Raw genomic sequence first — 19,381 nt, forward strand, 5'->3', positions numbered from 1 at the left:
GCATGCGTCCTGCTCTGTTCTTGGGGGAGCCTTTTCGTCTGAGGCACCCTCCCAGGCTCTGCTGGCTCATAGAAGAGGCCAGAAACAAGTGACTGCTATCCATGCTGGCCTCAGTTGACTAGTTAGCTCCGGCTGAGATGAAATACACAGCCCCGCACTGTGGCTCCTCCCGGGTAATGAGAAGGAAGAACTTGGCCTCTAGTTTTCTCATGGGTGGGTCAGGCAGTTGGCCATAGTGGTGGGGCCCGGCTACGGGTGACGATGCCAAAATCATGGATTCCCGGGTGCTCTCTAGGAGCGCACATTCCCAGTGGGCACGTGAGAGCATGGCCACAGGAGACAGGCAGCAGCTGGTAGATGCTGAGGGCACATAGTGGACCGGGCCCGGGATGGACCTTCCCTGAACTTCAGGAGGGGAGATGACAGCCGTCTGGCCCTGGGGTGGTTGCTGTGCAGGCCAAGCAGTAACCAGGCAGTGCACAGCGGTCTGGGGCAGCTCGCTAGCAGAAGCAGGAGGGGGCAGGAACTGGGTGGGACACGGCCATGCCCTTGGACTTGGCCAGTGAGTCTCCAGCTTTGCTTTGGGTACCTGCAGGGCACAGGGCACACTTTGGGGACTTGTTTCCAGGGCCCATACAATAGCAGCCCAAGACCGAGTCTGTGTCCGGCCAGGCTGTTGAGCTGACTGTCTGATTTCAGGAGCTTCGGTTTCTGCTTGCGTTTAGCGTGTGCATAGAAGCTGTGGTGAGGATCCTAATTTTAAGGAAGAATCGCAAATGATAAACAAATCCGAGGTGTTGATTATATTAACTTCTATGTATCATTGAGAAGAGCCTGCCCTATTCTAGCTGAGCAGCCAAGGGCTGAGTCTTGCTCCTTGAGCACCGGGGCTCACAGAGAGGGCCGGAGAGCAGGTGTATCGAACCCACTGTGTATTCTGTGTGTTCTCCTACATGCAGTACGCTAGGGCCACGCTGTTTCTCTGCCATATGCCCCGGCCCCTCGGGATGGAGAGGATGTTCGTAAGGCCTGAGCTTGCTTCATTTATGTCATTAGCTTATGTAAGTGGGATAGGTGCTACTTCTGTTCCAGGCGGGGACAGTGAGGCTGAGCCATGTGCTTGAAGAAACCAGTGGCTGGGGAGGGCAGAGCCAGCCCTGGCCCTCGTGTCTGTGCGCAGGCTCCTGCGGCTTCCTTGGGGTTCTGCAGATCAGAGATTCTGAAATGTTTGTTCAGGAAGGCCGTTAGTTTAGTTAATCGTTAGAGTCAAAGCGTGGTGTTTTCCTGAAACAGGTGCAGATTGCTAGGGACCAGAAGTGATTGATGTGGTCTCCTTTGTTCTTTGTGTCTTGTGCTTGAACTCACAGGGCTGGTGAAGGTGGAGTCTCTGGGTTTGTGTTGTGCTTCTCTTTAGGAACATGACCGGGGGTGTCTTCCATGTGAATGGGGCTGGCGTGCAGACTGCTCACCTGCCCCACGTCGCTGTTGGGAGAGTTCCCCAGGTGTTGTGCATGTGGTGCTCTGGGGAGGGAGGGCGGCAAGCTGCTGGCTTTGCTGGGATGCTCCACAGAAACGCCTGGGAGCTCCTAAGCAAATCATAGAGGTTTTAAAAAATACTACTCTCTGTTGCTTTTTCTCAGCCCTTTGCGCTTTTCATGTTACTTCTTGAAGATCATTCCAGATCACTTAATAAAGCAGTCCCTTATTCTCTTTTGACGCTTGGGTATTCCTGTAGTCTGTTTACCAACAGATTCTAATTTCCTGGTTCACTGAACAATGCTTTTTTTGTGTGTGAAATATAAATAACATAAAACTGACCCCTTTAGCTAGTTTTAAGTGTACAGTTTGGTGGGATTAAGTACATTCACGCTGTCGTGCAGCCATCAGCACCATCCGTCTCCAGAACGTCCTCATCCTCCCGAACAGAAACTCCGTGCCCACTAAACCCCGAGTCCCCCGCCCCCTGCCGCAGCCCCGAGGAACCTCGCTTCCTTTCTGTGTCTGTGGATTCGTCTGTTCTAGGGCTCTCACAGGTGCAGTCAGAAACTGTGTGTCCTTGTGCTGCTGGCTTATTTCATGCGGCTCAGTGTCCTCCAGGTTCATCCCTCTTGTAGCCTGAGTCAGGATGTCTTTCCTTTTTAAGGCCAAATAATATTCCATTGTGAGGATGGACCACACTGTGTTTATCCCTTCCTCCATGGATGGGCACTTGGGTTGCTTCCACTTTTTGACTCTTTTGAATAATGCCGCCGTGACATTGACGGGCCAGTGTCTATGTGGAGTCTCTGCTTTCTGATCCTTGGGGTACACACCTAGGGGTAGAATTGCCAGATGGTAATTTCATGTTTAACTTTTGAAAAACCACTAAACTGGTTTCCACAGTGACCGTACCCTGTTACGTTCCCCCCCAGCAACACGGGAGTGTTCCAGTGTCTCTGTAGCCGCTTTAGCTGGTTTTGAATGCTCGCCATTTTAGTAATTCGAGGTGTACCTGACTGCGGCTTTACCCTTCTTTCCCTGATGTCTGATGAATGGAGCATCTGTTCATGTGCTTGTTGGCCATGTGTACCCCTTCGAGTCCTCTGCTCATTTTGTAATTGTTATTCTGTTGCTGAGTCGTGGGATACATTTGTATTCTGGATGTGTGCTTTGCAAATATTTCCTCCCGTTCTGTGGCCTGTCTTTTCTCTCCGTAACGGCTCTTCCTGTACACAAGTTTTTAATCTTGATGAGGTCCCAGTTATCTGTTTTCTCCTGTTGCTCGTATCTTTTTGTATCATGTCTAAGCACCATTGTCAAATTCAAGGTCATGAGATTCTCCCATTTTCTTCTATGGATTTTATGATTTTAGTTCCTCTGTGTAGATGACCAGTCTATACTGAGTTAATTTTTGCTTATGGTGTGAGGAAGTATGTCCCAGCACTGGTGTTGAAGAGGACCTGGCTTGCTTTTAAAGTTGCGGAGGTTCTTGTTTGTTTTTCATGGAAGCGTGATGAGCCGCGTACAATCCCGTGTCAGCGCAGATTGTGTCCTTCATCCACTGGGATGTCGCGCCCACATTTACAGTTTCTCCCTCTCCAGCTCCAGTCCCTGCCGCCACGTCCCTAAGTCGGCACCTTATCCACACCCGCTTCTGTTTTGCCCACCTCCCCAGGGTGGAGAGCTTGAGGGTGGCCACCATGGCTTTCTGCAGAAGACAGGCGGAGTTCCGCTTAGGTTCCCTGTGGATGCGGGCCATTGGCCACGGCCCCACACGAGTTGGCCTCAGCAGGTCACTCTCTCCACTTGGCGGCATGCGTTCTGGTGGGTGGGTATCTTCCCAGGGACCTAGGGGATAGTGGCCTCTACACAATCCCAGGTGGGCTGCAGGGTGGGGGAGCCACTGCTGTCACATGCCAGACTTCTGGGTTTGGCCCAGCACCTGCCAGGGCAAATACACCAGGGCTGTGGGCCTCACAGCGAACTTTACTGTTACAGGATTTATTTATTTTATTTAAATGCATTTAAATGTCTCTGTCCTTGTATTTAATTGCAACCACTTAAAGACCCAGATTGCTATTGTTCTAGCAGCTTCTCTGTCTTGGGGAGCGCATGCTGTGGGCCGCCTGGCTGGGTCCGCAGTGGTGCGTGGTGGAGAGTGCTTTTCTGCTGGGACGCCTGCCCCCGGGCCGGGTTTCTTTCTGCTCGTGGTTGCAGTCTTGCCTTTGCGTGGTGGCCGCTGTGGGTGAAACCCAGCATTGCCCAGTACGTTGTAGCCGGTTGCCCGTGGCTCCTTTCGCTGCCCTCCATGTCCCACTGCCGACCGTGTTGATCCCTCAGAAGTTACACCAGCCCTTGCCAGGCTCCATAACCGCACACTGGTGTGTGTGTGGCCCCATCCAGATACACTTTTTGTAGCTTACATTTTATGGACGCTACGGAGGCTATATTTCATACTGAAAATTTCAGTTTCTTGTAAGTTAAACATTTCAGTAGCAATGTATGTTCTTGTCTTTTTTGTAAAAACTGGGAGTTTTGGGATACTTCTGCCTGCTTGGGGGGACGGGCCTCTCTTGGCTGCACAGGCTTGTGTGTGTGGGACCTGCCGTCCCCAAGCTCCGCTGTTCCCTTGCAGCGTGCCGTGGAGTGGCCGGCCGTCAGCTGCTTGTGCTATTGCCCGCGGGCCTGCCTTCTGCTCCAGCCTGGGCTCGGGAGGGACCCGACACAGAGGCATGAGTGCGGGCCTTCCTCCCTCCTCCTTCCACACCAGCTCTTGGAATGCGGAGACTGAGTTTCGTTCCTCTGATCCCACGGAACGCCCAGAAGCCGCTTTTCCACAGAGCAGGCTCTCAAAGGATCGGCCAGCTTCATTGATTTTGTTTTCGTGAAAGCAGTTTATTTAATAAATGGGGAAATACTTTCTTCTCCCTGATTTTAAAGGTTAGAGTCGTCTCAGATTCACACGGTGCTGAAAGACATGAAAAAGAAAACACCGTCGTGTCCCGAGCAGACTGCAGGCAGCTGAGGGACAGCATTCTCGGGAGAGCACCACGTTCCACCTTGCACAGATTCTCCACCTGGGCGTCGGTTCGCCCCCATGTACGTGCCCCTGCCGTGTGCACCGTAGGGGTGCCTGTGGTAGCCGTGTACTATTTCTGTCCTTAAAAGTCCTCTGCTAGTGGGACTCCCGTTTTATTCTGGAGTAATTAACACTCCAGCAGGATGCTCTTAGATCTGTCTTTGAATTTGGGGCTGATTGCTTTTATTCTACATTTATCGGGATAAAGGCCTAGAAATAGCATTGCTGAGACAGAGGGCGCACACGTGGGTAACACGCGTCACCAGGCTGCCCCTCAGATGTTAGCGGCCGTGCGGCCACCGGCCGGTTGTGAGGGTGCCGCTCTGATGCAGGGCTCCTTTACTGACAGAGAGGACAGGTGGCGCGCTCCCGCAGCCACGGCTCACGCCACCTGTCCGTCCTGTGTGTGGGGCTGTGGGCGACAGGGCCAGGGGTCCGACCCAGGCCGCTGTTGTGAGGTAGTGGCCGTGCACCAGGGCAGATGGAAACTCCAGAAATGTCCCAGAGTTTTCCGCTGCCGCCGCTGTCCTCACCTCACTCACTGAAGTGAGAGACATTGAGCCGCTCCTGTGTGTGCCAGCCTCTAAGCACCAGGATCTACTGGTGAACCACACAGGAGAAGCCCCCGCCCAGTGTCGCTCAGTGCTCCTGGGGCCATCAGACAGTAGACAAGTAAATTACTATGTAATAGTAAAAGTGGCCAACATTGGGTGAGCCTAGGTGTAACTGGCACTTTTTCTAAGTGCTTTTTCTGTCTTTGCAGATTTAATTCTTGTAACAGCCTGGGAGTAGGTTTATGATCCCTACGGCGTCCCCATTCTACAGATGAGCAAAAAGAGGACTCGGGTAAGGAAGTCACTCGCCCAAGGAATTCTGCCAGGCAGTTTGTGCTCCTCAGCGTCATGCGTTCCTGCCTCTAAACTTAGCACATCCAGTGTGGTGTCAGGTGTCGGTGCAGCAGGCTGGGGAGTAAGAGGGTGGGCCGGGTAAGTGCGTGTCCGGCCCAGCAGCGCGGATGGATTCTGAGTTTGATGATGGCTTGAGGGCTTTTGATCAGGGCAGTGACATCTGTGTTTTCATGATACACTCTTGGGTGCTCACCTCCAGTTAGGTGGCTGCTGGGGGATCCCAGGTGAGAGGCGGGATGCTGAACTGATGTGGGTTTGGCTGAGGGGGAGACAGGGCTGGTGGGATGTGCGGGTGGACGGGGTGGGGGTGTGTGTGTCCAGAGCAGGTGCGAGCCGGGCAGGTGGGGTCCGGAGGCCGTGGAGGCCGGGGACACATCCGGCGGGAGAGCTGGGCTCTGCCACAGTCTGTGCTTGAGAGCTTGGGACGTGTGCAGTGACTTGATCGAATGACTTTGCGGAAAAGGAGATCAGTTTGATCTGGACCTGGTACCCGCCCTGGGCAGTAGTCGTTGAAAAACCCCATTTTCTTTTATGCAGACTCTTCTACTTTAGGAAGCGTGAGTTTTTTTTTAACTTCATCTCGAGACTCACGGTCTTTTTCCATTCCGACTGTATGCTGCTTTGTAGTTCTGAATGCATCGTGCTGGAGGTGTTGCTGGTGGGCCCCTGGGGCCCCCACGGAGCTCTATGAAGTCAAGGCTGTGTTTGTAAGAGTCAAGAGGTGGCTTTCCTTTTTGCTGGGCTGACATTTCCCCTGGTGGGTAGGCATGCCATGGGCAAAGCTGCCGGGGCCACAGCAGGCACGGTCCGTGATCATCTAGTTCCTCACTGCCCTGCAGTTTCACTTAGTTCTCGATGAGGCAGGACACTTGTTACTGTTACTGAGTGTTTCAGTCTCTACCCTGGAGGTACAGGTTTAGAGCTCTGTGTGACCACGTGGGCCGCACACACAAAGCCCTTGGGCCACGGACCGGCGTGGCGATTGTCCCCAGGAGAGTGCTGTGTGGGTGCCATGGACCGGCATGGCGGTCGTCCCCAGGAGAGTGCTGTGTGGCCAGGTTGCCCGCTGAACGAGCCCTTCTTTCGTGGGACACCATCTATCCTTGAAAGGATAACTGACGGATAAACTGTGGGTGTTCAGACTTGGGCACTTGCCAGATACTTTCTTAAAAATGAAGTTTGGCTGTCATTTTAAGGAAAACAGCTGACGGGGTGTTTTGCCAGTGATGACATTCAGCTCTCAAGTGGGAACTGGAATTTTGGAGCCCCTGGACTGCCCCCCACCCCCCGCATAGTGTCTAATGACACGTGTCAGCCTCAGGGAGAGCTCGGTTCTTTGCATGTGACCATGTCCCGATGTCGCAGACTCAGGCAGGGTCGGGAGCCCTCTCAGTGCAGCCCCTGATGCAGCCAGGTCCTTGGAGCTCGCTGGTGGGGGTCCTCACTGGTGGGGGTCACGGCCACACTGTCACCAATCTGAACGGCCCGGCCCAGGTGCCCACATGCCACCGAATCAGAAAGCCCATGGCACCGCAGGGCTGGGTACGCGCTTGCCTTCACGCCACATCTCTGACGTGGGCTGCCTTAGTCTCTTCCACCCCAACAACCTGTCCCAACAGACGACACACCAAAGCCCATGTGATGGTCCCGCTAACTTCCCCTGAGCCAGACCCCACAGAGGCTCGCCCATGTAAAACAGTGCCACCCTGCTCACTACTTGTTTTGTGTTTTGGAAAAGGTACTTATTTTTTCATTAAAATAGGTAATTCATGTTAATGTTCAGTGACGTTATTTTCAAATGAATTAAAGGAACATTGAAAAGATCTCAGTTGCAACTTATGATATGGCAAATATCGATATGTCTAGCCACATAAACAAAAGGCTTTTGGGGTGCTCAGTAATTTATAAGAGGGTGCAGGGGCTCTGAGGCTAAAAACTGCTGTTCTAAGCCATCTGGTGTTGATAGGCGTATATTTTTAAAAGCACTTACAATTAGTTTGTCCTTGGTGTTCTGACCCTCAGGCCCAAGGAGGCGAGGAGGAGTGATGAGTCAAGGGGAAGTGTTGCTCCTATGTGGGTGTGTATGGGGTGAGGGGAGTGTGCGCCTGTGTGGGGGGCGGTGCACTGGACCCTAGAGGTCTGGGCCTCTCTGTGGTCCCACCTGGGTGGGCTGGCGGGCCTCAGGGACGACCGACGCGGCCGCACCACCTCCAGTCCACGGACACTGCAGGGCAGGAGTTACAGCTATTGAAAATGATTGATTATTTTATGTATGCCTTGTATTTATGTTGCATTTAATTATAAATTGTTATGACTTATTATGTAAATACATACGCAGCTGATGAAGAATGAATTTACTAGAATTTTTGTTCTCATTTGTTTGCCAATTTGCAAAAAGGCAAACTTCAGGAAAGGCTGTAGATGAGTGGGGATCTTTAGAATACTTCTTCTGGATCCAAACTGTCCGAAAAATATATCACACGGGAAATAAATGATGACAGTGTTAGAAGTGTCGAGTAATAAAGAAAACAGAAGAGCCAAGAGAGATCTAAGAGTAAAGAAGAAAACACATCCAATAGGAAGGTTAGGTAGAAACATTCTCAATAAATGAACACTTTTATTTTTGCCATCAAAGTGAGAGTTCACACTGTTGCCTGCCTGCACTGCACATGCTCAGATGAAGGGGCGCTGAGGTCTGCAGGGCCATCCAGCCTGGGGCAGAATGCCATCAGCAGTGGGGCGCTGAGCTCAGCTGGAGGGGTGGAGGGTGCTGTCGGCTGCCAGACAGAAGGGACCTGTGCACAGTGCACACAGTAGGGCTTCTGCACGAGCAGAATGGAGCGTCACCTGGAAGGAGGACGCCCAGAAGGAGGGGTTCTCAGCACTTAGCTGGAAAGTTAGATCACCACCATCAGCGGTGTCCCAGAGCGTACGTCGTATCCTGTGTCTACACTCAGCACAGAAGAGAAGCATCCTTTTCCCTGCTGAGAAGCAACATGAGCTAGTTGTCATTAAGAGGAACTTGTATAGACTTGGGACTTGTTGGTAAAGGACCCAACCGAATGCTTCTTAAAAGTAACTGCTCCTTGGGGCGCCTGGGTGGCTCAGTTGGTTAAGCGTCTGCCTTCAGCTCAGGTCATGATCTGCAGGTCCTGGGATCGAGTCCCACGTCGGGCTCCCTGCTCAGCGGGGAGTCTGCTTCTCCCTCTCTCTCTCCCTCTGCCCCTCCCCACCGCTCATTCTCTCCCCGTCTCTGTCTCTCTCAAATAAATAAATAAAATCTTAAAAAAAAAAAACAAAACCCGGCTCCTTAAGAGATTGCTCTGTGTTTTATCAAAGTTCGTGCAGTGTCTTTGCTCTCTTCAAAATTGCTTCTAAGCCTTGAAAAGTGTTATCTTATTTTATGGAATGGAAGTGCCCTAATTCTAGAACCTGTTAGAAACAACAAGAAAGCAAAAATTATATGCAAGTTTTACTTATGAACAGAGATGGAAGCCCTGAACAGAATGTTGGGGAGAGACTAGGAGAGCACATTCTCTGGTTGTCACCGAGGGTTTTATGGTGGGAATGTCATTGCAGGGAAACTACAGAATTCACATAGGTACAGGAGACTGTTTATGAAATATAGGAGATTAATAAGTACTCCACTTTTCATAATTACCCCCCCCAATTGGGAGGAAATATATAGTTTTAATGAATAGATTGAAGATGATCAAAAGGTGGAAGTCAGCTTTCCCACGACTGGGACGCTCTGGAGGCCTCGTGCTCACAGAAGGGGGCTTAGCACCTCCCCTGGGTGTCGCCGTGATACCAGCGTTTTGTTAGGGTCTGCAGAACCAAAATAAGTTCACTCAAAGGCCAAAGAGTCCCTGACTACAACCCACCTATTTCCTATTTGCCAGTAATTAGTAGAAAAGTCCAAGAACCAATAGATGGTTTTGGTGATAGAGACTTCCAGACTTCTGCGTGACAGAAGCCTCACTGAGTCCCCTCTTCCTATAGCGGCCACGTGTGCTGTGACGATGGTGGCTGAATGGTGGGCTTCTCGTGCTGTCCTCACTACATGCCGTGGTCAGCCTTCTCCTATAGAGGACTTCCCTTTCTTTCTTATTTATTTGCTTATTTATTTACATGAATTTGGGGTCATGGATTCTTATTAACTGGGTTCTAAGCCTTTGTCAACCTGACCTATTCTGGTACCTGTAGTGTCCTCGTTTGTCCAGTGGCAGCCCCTGCATGCTGGCTACTCTGACTGGTCCCCAGTGCTCCGGGGGTCCTCTCTGCTCTCTCAGGTGGTCTGCCTCTCTGGTGCCTTCCCTGCCGCACACCTGGAGTCTGCTCTTTCCCCAAGAGGTTCTGTTTCTCGGGGACTGGCGTTTGGAAAGCCAGCTCTGCATGCTGGCTGTGCCGACTCTGTGGGAGAGCTCCCCGTGGCCTGGGAGCAGGCCGGGCTAGGAGATGGATGGGGCGGGCACGCACACACCCCTCCCGCCTAGGTTGTGTTCCGTGTGAGCACGTGAACTGCAGAGCGCACGCCGACACTTCTCGTTGCGGCCAGCGTCACAGGTCCACGGACCACCCTCTCTCTTTTCCGTATTTTGTCACCCCTCCTCCCACGATGAGAAGCTTTGCTCCCAGTCTCCGTCACCTCCTTACTGACTGGTTTAATCCCAGAATGCTCAGAAAGAGATTGTTAATCTGTGCCTCTGTGAGAAAGAAACCCACCCACCGGGGTTCCGTATTTGTTGAGGGAATCTGAATACTGTGTCTCAAAGCTACTTGGGATCGTTCTTAGCGCCCCCCAGCCCCGCCCTCGTGCGCTTGCATTACTCACTTGAAATGTGGTTTGGTTCATTTTGTTTCTGTTTGTATTTCATTTGTTCCCCTTCCTCATACTTTATTTTGTTTATTTTCCTTTTTTGAGTATGTGCGACATTAGTGCAGCCCCTAAGCCAGTGATGTGTAAGAAACTGGACTCAGAGAGTGGTGTCCCTGCCCAGCGGGCCTGACCTTCCACCCTGTGGCCACCCCCGGCCCCACCCTTGCTCTCCCAATTTGCTTTCTGGACAAAAGAGCAAATACAGCATGCACTTTATCTGGGCTTCGGTCTTGCACCTAAGGGACGCCGTCCTGGTAGGTCTCTTGCACGTGGCTTCTCCACGCCGCAGCATGTCCCCGGAGCCCGTGGCCTGCGCTTGCCCTGGGATGACCTTGTGCACACGCGCTTTCCTCTGCCGCACCTGCATCTTCCGACTTCACCTGCAGAGGGATTCCTACAGAAGACGAGCAGATGCGTAATCGGGTTCGATTTTGGCCCGTTTGCCGGTATGAAGCTTGTACCAGCTTGTGTTCCCCTTGCCGCCTGTGCCCACACGGTGTGGAAGGTAAAGCCTGGTACTTTTTGCCAGTCCGACAGATAACAAGTGGAAGGTCAGTGTGAGGGCCTTACTCTCTCCTCATGCCTTTGGCCTGTTTTTCTGTCAGGATTTTGGTCATTGTTCCCACAAGTTTTAAGAGTTTTTTATACATCAGGAGTATTAGTTTTTATCTGTGAGATATATTGCAAATACTTTCCCCCAATCTGTCCACTGTTTTTTTAATTCTTTGTGGTACATCTTTGCCATGTAAACCCCCTCCCCCCAGCATGATTCAAGTTGACCAATTTCTTCTTTTTTTTTAAGTGCTTCTGGCTACTGAGTTGCAGTTAGAAAGCTTTCCTCTGTTCCTGCTCCAGGGGAACCCCCATGTCTTGTTCTGGGCTTGTATTATTTCATTTTTTACAGCTGGGTCCCTGGTCTGCATGGCATTTGCCTTCGTGTGTGTGTGTGTGAAGTGTGGCTCCCCAGGCGTCCCAGCATCTTGGGCTAAACAGCAGTCGAGATGCCCCCTTGCCTGTCCGTGTGCCTGTCTGTCTGCCTGTCCTCCGCTGTCTCAAGCACGGCGGCTCCCAGGTGGGTTTGCGGGCTGGTAGGGCTCTCTGCCTGTTCTGAAAGTGTCTGTGGGCCTCCTGCACCTGACGCATGTCTGTCCCCGTGCGGCCCTCCGGTGAGCGCAGGTCCGTGTCCCTCCCTTTGCCCTGTGCCCCCCCCCAGCCGCTCATACTTGTCACTGGTGTCTTTCTGGGTTGCCCTCCTGCTTCTCCCCTCTGTGCCATTTTGCTGTTCAGCACTTGTCTCCTCAGCCATATCTGATGGACTATTTAACCTACTCATTTTGTTTTTAGTTTTAATTAGGAACAGTTTTTTTCGCACACGTTCACATGTGTCTGACCGTTTTTGGTGTTAGTAACGGTGGGTGGTTTGCAGCCTTGCTTGCTCCCTGCGTGCTCTCGCAGCGCAGGGTCTGGCTGTTACTGTCTGTCTTTGGCGGGGGAGAGACTGAGGCGCAGGGAGAGCTTACAGGACCCAGGGCTGTGCGGCTGCTGAGTGACGGTCCCCGACAGCCGCTGGCTCCTTGGATGACCCTGCCTGTTTCTTCACGCCTGGTGTGGAGATGTATTTTGTGGTCAGATCAGATTTTCCTGTAATTGAAGTCTGTCCTGGCCTGACTTCTACTCCCTGGGTTTTTCCCCAGCTTTAGATTTTATGCCTTGTAATGTTTCACAGACATTGTTTTGAGGTTGGTAACGTGCCCATCCAGGGAGGATACGTGTCTATGTCTGCCTGGTTGGGCAGTATAGGCCGGCACGGCTTCACCTGGGACACACTTCTAGATGCATCTGCTGCCGTGTCTTTCGGGTCTTGGGGGGTGTCCGGATTCCCCCCCCCAACCACTGTCAGGTGATCTCTGGTCGTGGGCCCCCACAGGACTCTTCTTTCTTGATTTGCCCTCCCTGCCAGCGTCAGGGCCAGGCAGGGGTGCATCCCTTCAGCAGAGAGGTTGACCAGCCTCCCCCCCACCCCAGGGGAGCCGCAGTCTCTCTCCTCCTGCTCAGCCCCCGGCTTGGTCTCCTGGCCTTCAGCCGTGGCTTTTAGCAGTGACCCAACGAGCGTGGCTGAGTCAGGTGGCAGCCTCAGGATGGGCCCTGGCCTTCATGCCAATGCGGGTCCAATTCAGCTCCTGCCTTCCGAGGGGTTCCTTACTCTTCTTACAACCCAGCTGCGCTTGGAGAAGGTTTTAAACACTTGAGGCCACATTGCCAGACTCAGAGGCTGCTCTTAATGGCTCACTCTGTCACCAGCATGGTAGGCCGGCTTTCTTCTGAGGACACGTATTTTCACAAGGAACCAACTTTGCCACGATGTCAGGCGGCTAACCTGGCAGACCTGGGGGTCTGGGGATGCTGAGGCCTGACCAGCCATGTCTGCTGAGTGAAGTGGAAGCCCGCCATCATGCGTAGCCGCCGCGGCCTCCGGAGGGCTTGTGGACAGTCCGCCGCCCCCCCGTCAGAGCTGTCTCAGTGGTGCCGGCCTGACAGCGAGAGTGGCCGTGGCTCGGCTGTGCCGCTCATCTTTCTGCCTTCGGAGGACGCCCCCCGTGTGCGACTGCCTCTCGGGCTCTGCTCCGAGCTCTCACTTTCACACTGCGGGGATGACTCACTGCCTGCTGCAGGGACATTTGCGTCAGCTGCTCTTGTCAAGTACTTCGGTTACTTTCCGTTAAGAGTATATTTAAAATTATGAAACGAGTGTGAGCAGAAGCCAGGCTCTGCCGCTGAGCACATCTGTGTGCCGGTGGGAGGAGGAGTGGGGGAGCTGGGTGAGGAGCCGGCAGAGTGGCCGGCCGCCCTCCCCTGGTGCTCCCGTGCACAGAGGTCAAGCCTGGGCCAGGAAGCTTCTTACACCAGTTTCTCCTTTAGCCCCCTGCCCTTGGGCACCCTCCGTGTGCTGGGCGAGGCCCCCCGAAATGTCTTCCCGGGACGTGTCCTCCCTGGCTCCTTGCCCCTCATCCCCGCCGGCGAGGAGCGTGTGCCCTGGCCAGCGTGGGGACACCGAGGTGCAGGGAGCGCTGGCCAGCCGGGAGCACACCTGTCCTCGGAGGAGCTACGAAACTTCGTCATGTAGACGAAGAAGCCCAGAAGGAAGGCGGTTTGCCTGAGGCCCCCTGCCCGTGCCAGCCCTGGGCCTTGGGCCAGGGGCCCTGCCTCTTGCTGAAGCTCCCTGTCCACTTTGCCAGGCCTGTCTGTGGGGCCGGAGTGGACGGACAGGCTACGGACGTCTGCTGGTTGTGCCATGGTGCCGAAGGCCGGGGAGCGCCCCGAAGGACGGTTGCAGAGAGGAGCCGCGCTTCCTTGGGCCGTGCTGGTAAAGGCGCCACGGTCCTTGTTCCAGCGGCTCCGTTCGTTTTTGTAGAAGGCAGATGTGGAAGCTGTAATTTAGTTGGACACACAAGGAGAAGCGTGAATTTGCCTTTCCTCTTGTAGCAGTGCAATGCTTCATTTTTCTTAACAAAACTGTAAATAACAGTCAAGTGTTTGCTTTAGAATGGAGGACAGTAGGGGAGATTTTTATTCTTGGATTTTACTATCTGGCCTTGGCCTTCTTTCAAATAAGGAAGAAAGGGCAGAATGTAAAATCGTGTGTGTGTGCGCGCGCACGGGTGTGTGCACATGCGTGTGTGTGTGTGTATGTGCGCACGCGCACTGTGTTTGACCTCTCCATGACCACAGGTGGAGACACACGTGCAGTGTTGTGTTCTGCTCAGGGTATGTGCTGTCTGCAGAGAGGGGCTTGCGTGGCTCTTCACCCACCGTGCGGGTCAGGGATGGTGGTGTCTCTCGTTGACCCCTTGTGGACCTGGAGCCCAGGGCAGAGGGCATGGTGACAGCACTGAGATGACTTGGGTGGGAGGCAGTGTGCCACCTACCGCCCAGATGCCACTCTGCCCTGCCGGTTGTCCTGCCCAGTCTGCTGTCCAGCCCCAGCGCAGGGGAGCACTGTGTGAGGCCAGCAGAGAGCATGCGCTGGCATCTGGTGCCTTTTGATTGACGGTGATGATTTTATCATATTGCTAAGATCCCTCAAGTCTGAACTGAGAATATCTGGTTGTGATTTTTGTGACTTTGGATTTTTCATTGAGACTTCTATTGGGGAGTGTTCTGTCTCCCCAGCACATTATGTTAGTGCTTAAGAGGACTGCAGGATCTCTGCTGTTGGGGAGCATGTCAAGTAATCCTTTCTGAGCCCTTTAGTCTTGGGAAGGGCCCGTGGGACGAGGTTGGCCCTGCCTGCAGGTCCCCTTGCTGTGTCACCCTGGGGAGAGAGAGGCTGCTCTGGAGTTGTTAGAAAGTCTCAGCATGGGAATTTTGTGGGAAATGTAGTTTAAAGGATCCATTTTCATGTTTGTTTAAAACAGAAACATGAAGTTTTAGCACTTCTGTCAGTGAGTGTGTGATTGGGGAGGGGCCAGGCTGCGCTCTCCCGTAGTGCTCCCCTCTGCTCTCATCTGGGAGAGAATTCTGGAGCCCTTCCCTGTAGGCACGGGGCGGGGCCTCCATTCCAGCAGAGCCCTCGGTTTTCAGTGTCCTTTCATTTCTCGAACCTGCCAGCAACACCCAGGCCTCTATGTTTCCTGGCCGTGCAGAACGAGATGCTAGGTGTTGTGTGTCTGTGGCTGGAGACAGCTGACGCCGGCTAAGGGCGCTTCATCCTGCTATTTGTGTGATGTGTGGCTCAGCGGTCCTCACTCGCCCAACCAGGCAGCGTTGCCAGGGCCAGATGTTGTGACACGGTGCGGAACAAGTGTGCCGATGACACCAGGCATTTTGCTCATGTGCCGTGAAGGCTGCTGAGCACGAGAGTGGGCATCCTGCCGCCAAGGGGTGCACAGAGCTCCGATGGGGCCAGACGCCGCGAAACTCTGGGAGATTCTGTTTTCTTCTTTGTAAGATAGAACCAACGCTGCGGTTGACCTGGCCAAAAGCACGATGGGCCAGACAGCCATCCTGTGCCCGTGTGCTGTTTCGTAAATGTCAGTAAACACCATTGGCATCTGTTGCAGAGAGGATGATGGGATTGGCTTGTAATGCGACCCGACAGGGGCTCATGCCCTTAGTGGCCGTTTGAGGAAAAGCAGAGGGGAATACCAGTGACTGTTGCCTTTGTCCTGAGGCCCCGAGGCCTGCCTGGCGGGCCTGCTCAGGCTCAGCCTCTGGTAGTGGTCATGGCACCTTTCCCTGGGGACCTGGCCCGTAGGCTCAGGCCGGCAGCCCCTGTCTAGTGTTCTTCAAGCAGGCTCAGCCGCTGCACAGCCTCTGGTGGGCACTGGCTGCTTCTCTCTTTACTTATTTATTTCCCCCTCTTTATTTTTATGGGAGATACAGCCCCCAACCCCAAGGAAAGAAAGTGTGGTCTTTGGTGGGAATACCAGTGGCAGCGCCCTTGTCTAGGAGTCCTTCAGATTGCAGCAAGAGGCCCCTTCGTGTCCGGTGGCTAACCTGGCCACATGGAGGCCCAGGAGCTGCTGCATTCAGTTTGAGTGCCAGAGGGGAAGCGAGTGATGGGCAGGCCAGCAGGCCAGCGGGCCACAGACCTTGGACGTTTGGTGGCACTGGTCCCCAAGACTCCGGAGTTGCCTGGTGCCCGCTTTTCTCGAGAGGGCTGGGTATTCTCTGGTTTCTGGGAGCTGCTCCAGGGGCTTTCCAGCCAATCCTCTTTATTACTTATGTAGGTACAGGTGTAGCCTTCATTCTTGGCAACCAGCAGAGAGCCCAGACTTTTACCGAATCAGATAACAAATCTGAACCTGAAGCAGGTAGGAGTGGAGAGGAAGAGCATGTCTGTGGCCACGCCTGCCAGCTGCCACTGGGGTCGGACTGGAGCTGTCCTGCCCGGTCAGCAGGGAGGGCCCCGCAGGACAGAACGGGAAGCAGAGGAGGCCCTGGGACAGGGAGCCTGGATGGCAAGGGCTGGGCGTGCTGCGGGGCGCGGGCTTTGCTGCTCTGGCCCATCATCACCTGTGAGCCACTTTGGGGACTGGCCCGATCTTCCCCCGCTGTGGTTATGAGCACAAGTTTGGGGGCGATCTAACACTCAAATGGGTGCTGCTATGCCCCCCAGGCCTGCAACGCTCCCTGGGGACCCTGTTCACGAGGGGCAGGGGGTCTATTTCCTTATTTGCTCTTGGGAGGCTGGCTTTGTTTAGGCTGACTGCCCCTGGGTGGAAAGCTGCATGAGACCAGACCCAGCACAGTGCGGGTAATGTTGGAAGAGTTTGAGTGTGACCGCAGGTGGTTGAAGAGACATACCTGCGTCAGACAGCTGTAGGTTGCACTGAACGTTTACAGGCAGTTCTGAGCATGTGGAGAATGTTGGCCCGATCATGTGGCTCAGGCAGATTAAAGTCACGGTTCGTTTTCTTCACTGTCCAGTGGCCATGGCCTTGGCAGTGGCTTTGGACACGGCTCACCTGCAGCAGGGCAGTGGTGGCTCAGGCGTCCCATCAAAGCATCGCACCCACGTGTCTGTTTCAGAGAAAGGTGTGTTTTCTAGTGACTCCCGCTTTGCACGCAGTGACCCCGGCCTGGCCTCCCTCATTGGCATATGTGGGCCCTTCTCTGTCCATCCCTTTGACCCAGCCATAGCCAGGTCAGTGTAACAAGAAAAAGCCCAGTTGTGCACAGTGCAGGGCCCCGTCCCCCTGCCCAGGTTAGGAAAACACCGATACATTGACAGGGCATCTTCCAGAAGTCCCTCACCAGGTAGCTGGGGGCGTGGCCGTCACTGTGTAGGGCTCCGTGATGTCCTCTGCAATCGCTCTGTTCTGCTCCGCGTCCTCCTTACGCTCGTGCACATTGTCTGGTCTGCTCAGTGACATCTGGGGCTCCTTGTGCTTATCCCCTTTCGTGCTGGTGCCTTTCCATGCTGGGGGCCGGGGGTGGGGCAGAGAGCCAACCCTGCCTGGGAGGGGCTGCCCTGTGCGGTTTCCTCTGCCTCGAGGTCTGAGCCTCTTTGCCTCCGGGGCTCAAGAACAAGCTGTTCTGCAGCGAGGCCTTCCTGCGATGCCAACCTTAGGTCCTCCGTGACACTGCCTGCCCTTGGGGCCGAACTGTGCCCCTTGCCTGGTAAGTGTTGCCCTTGAGACAGCTCTCCCCCAACAAGTGTCTGCTGCCCCCGGTGCAGTGAGGAGAGCGGGATCTGAAGTCCATTGAACACCACTGCTGTCCCGTCTGCAGGGCCCCGCCCCAGGCCTGGGCGAGATGGCAGACGCGGGGGAGTCCAGGCGGCTTCTGCCCGTGGCTGGGCAGACCACGCTGCTAAGTCCACTGCCTCATTCGATTTCTTGCCCACCAGGTCGGCCGGGCCACTTCTATGTATTAATAAGAGAAAAATTTTAAATTCTCACTTCCCCTTGTGCAGAATGGTTTACCAGGAGGCCGGTGATTGCCCCGGACCACTCAGCCGAGGAGAGTTTCCATGGCTTAGTGGTTAGATTTTGTGCAGAATGGTTCACCTGGAGGTCAGTGATTGCCCCGGACCAGTCAGCCGAGGAGACTCTGTGGCTTAGTGGTTAGATTTCTGTCCTGCACGAAGCCCCTTAGGAGCTTGACTGCCAGATGGGTACCTCGGCCGTGGGTCTGATTTTTCTTACCTAGAGCTCATGGGCTACTCCAGGTGACCTTGGGGAAGCTCTGTGCCCCTGGCACCCTCGTGCTTGACGCTGGCCTGCGTTGGTTGGTCTGGGTGGGTTGAGATGGCGGACAGCAGCCCTGGAGGGGCCGCTCTGGAGCACACTCTTGAAAGGGGCTCCCACTTGCTTGCTGGCCATCACAGCCTTGGCGCCTGGAGTGTGGGGGGCGGGTCTTCTTAATATGAATCCTCACTGCTTCCCAAGCAAGCTGAGGGGGCACATGGTGTTTGCTCCCCAGTGTGGCTCCAGAGCTCCCACAACACTTGCTCCAAGGCTCTCCATCCACATGCCTGAAGGGTGTCTTCTCCCCTCTGGGGTCCCACACCTGCCCTTGCTGGCAGGGCTCTGGCCCTTTATCGTTGGGACCCTCCATAGCCCAGTCTACAGCCCTCTTCCTGTACATCTCCGAGGCTGAGGTCTGGAAAATGAACCTCGGACCACAGAGAACTTATGTTTTCCCCACATTTGCATGTGGAATTCGGAGAAGGAATTCGGAGTGGAACTCCATTTCAGGAAGAGGTAGGAGTGGTTGGTGTCCTATGTCTTCTTCCGAGGGCGTTTGCTCTAAGAGCCAGGTAAAGTGTGCAGCGGTGTGGCTTCGTGGGAGCGGTCCCGGCCATCGGAGCCCACGTTCTGGGCATTCTCTGGGAGTCGGGAGCCTCGAGTCTGCGGTGATCCCGCGCAGCATCTGCTTGTTATGTAATGTGACAACACGGGGATGAAATAGAAACCAGATGTCGGGGCGGGGCGATGTAGTCCTCATCAGTGGGCGCCGGCAGGGCACGGCTCAACTTTCTTCCTCTGTTCCGGGCTGACTGCCCTGAGAGGACTGGCTCTGGAGGGGCTGCTGGGACCCAAACAAAAGCCTTGGCTGAAGGTAAAGTGCGATTCGCTCTCCGGAGAAACTTGTACGGGATTTTCCGTGTCCTGTTACGTAACTGTGGAGGGTCATTCTGTGTGGCCTAGTGACTTGCTAGCCAGTCACCTTAGAACGTTGGAAGTCAGCGGGTGCTGAGTGGTGGCCTCTTCCACCTCCTCCTCTAACCTCCATGCCCTGCGACAGGGTGTGGGGTAGGATAAAGGGGGTCCGCAGTCAGCCGGGTGAGGGGCTGGGGCGTTGGGCACTGCCCGTGGGGACAGGTTGCTGCCCACAGCGCCGTGGGCACGGGGACCGTTCTCCAGCTCCTGCGTCCTGCTGCAGTGTGCTGCCCACCGCTCCCCGACGCCCCAGGCCCCATCCCCGACGCCGGAGGCCCCATCCACCGCGCTCTGTGCAGACTGCGCCGCAAGCGCTGGTCTTTGCCCAGAAGCGGAGTGCCTCCCTCTTGGGAAGTGATAGCCATCTGGG

The 19,381-nt window shown here is 54.4% G+C and overlaps 1 protein-coding gene across 5 annotated transcripts in view; it reads left to right on the forward strand.

Annotated features, from left to right (window-relative positions):
- The window catches only part of HDAC4 (histone deacetylase 4), a 292,587-nt gene that overhangs the window by 54,433 nt on the left and 218,773 nt on the right, over positions 1-19,381 (forward strand). Inside the window, exon 1 of one of the 5 annotated variants that reach the window (XM_088021467.1) lies at positions 17,386-17,467. The exons of the other annotated variants lie outside the window; for them this stretch is intronic. The gene's annotated coding sequence lies outside the window, so the exon portion shown is untranslated. Of the gene's footprint in view, positions 1-17,385; positions 17,468-19,381 lie in introns of those variants that run through there. 5 annotated transcript variants of the gene reach the window in all.

This window comes from Eumetopias jubatus, unplaced genomic scaffold, assembly GCF_037043125.1.
Source record: "Eumetopias jubatus isolate StellerSeaLion01/CBP00866 unplaced genomic scaffold, mEumJub1_p1.0 scaffold_3, whole genome shotgun sequence".
Classification (NCBI taxonomy): Eukaryota; Metazoa; Chordata; class Mammalia; order Carnivora; family Otariidae; genus Eumetopias; species Eumetopias jubatus.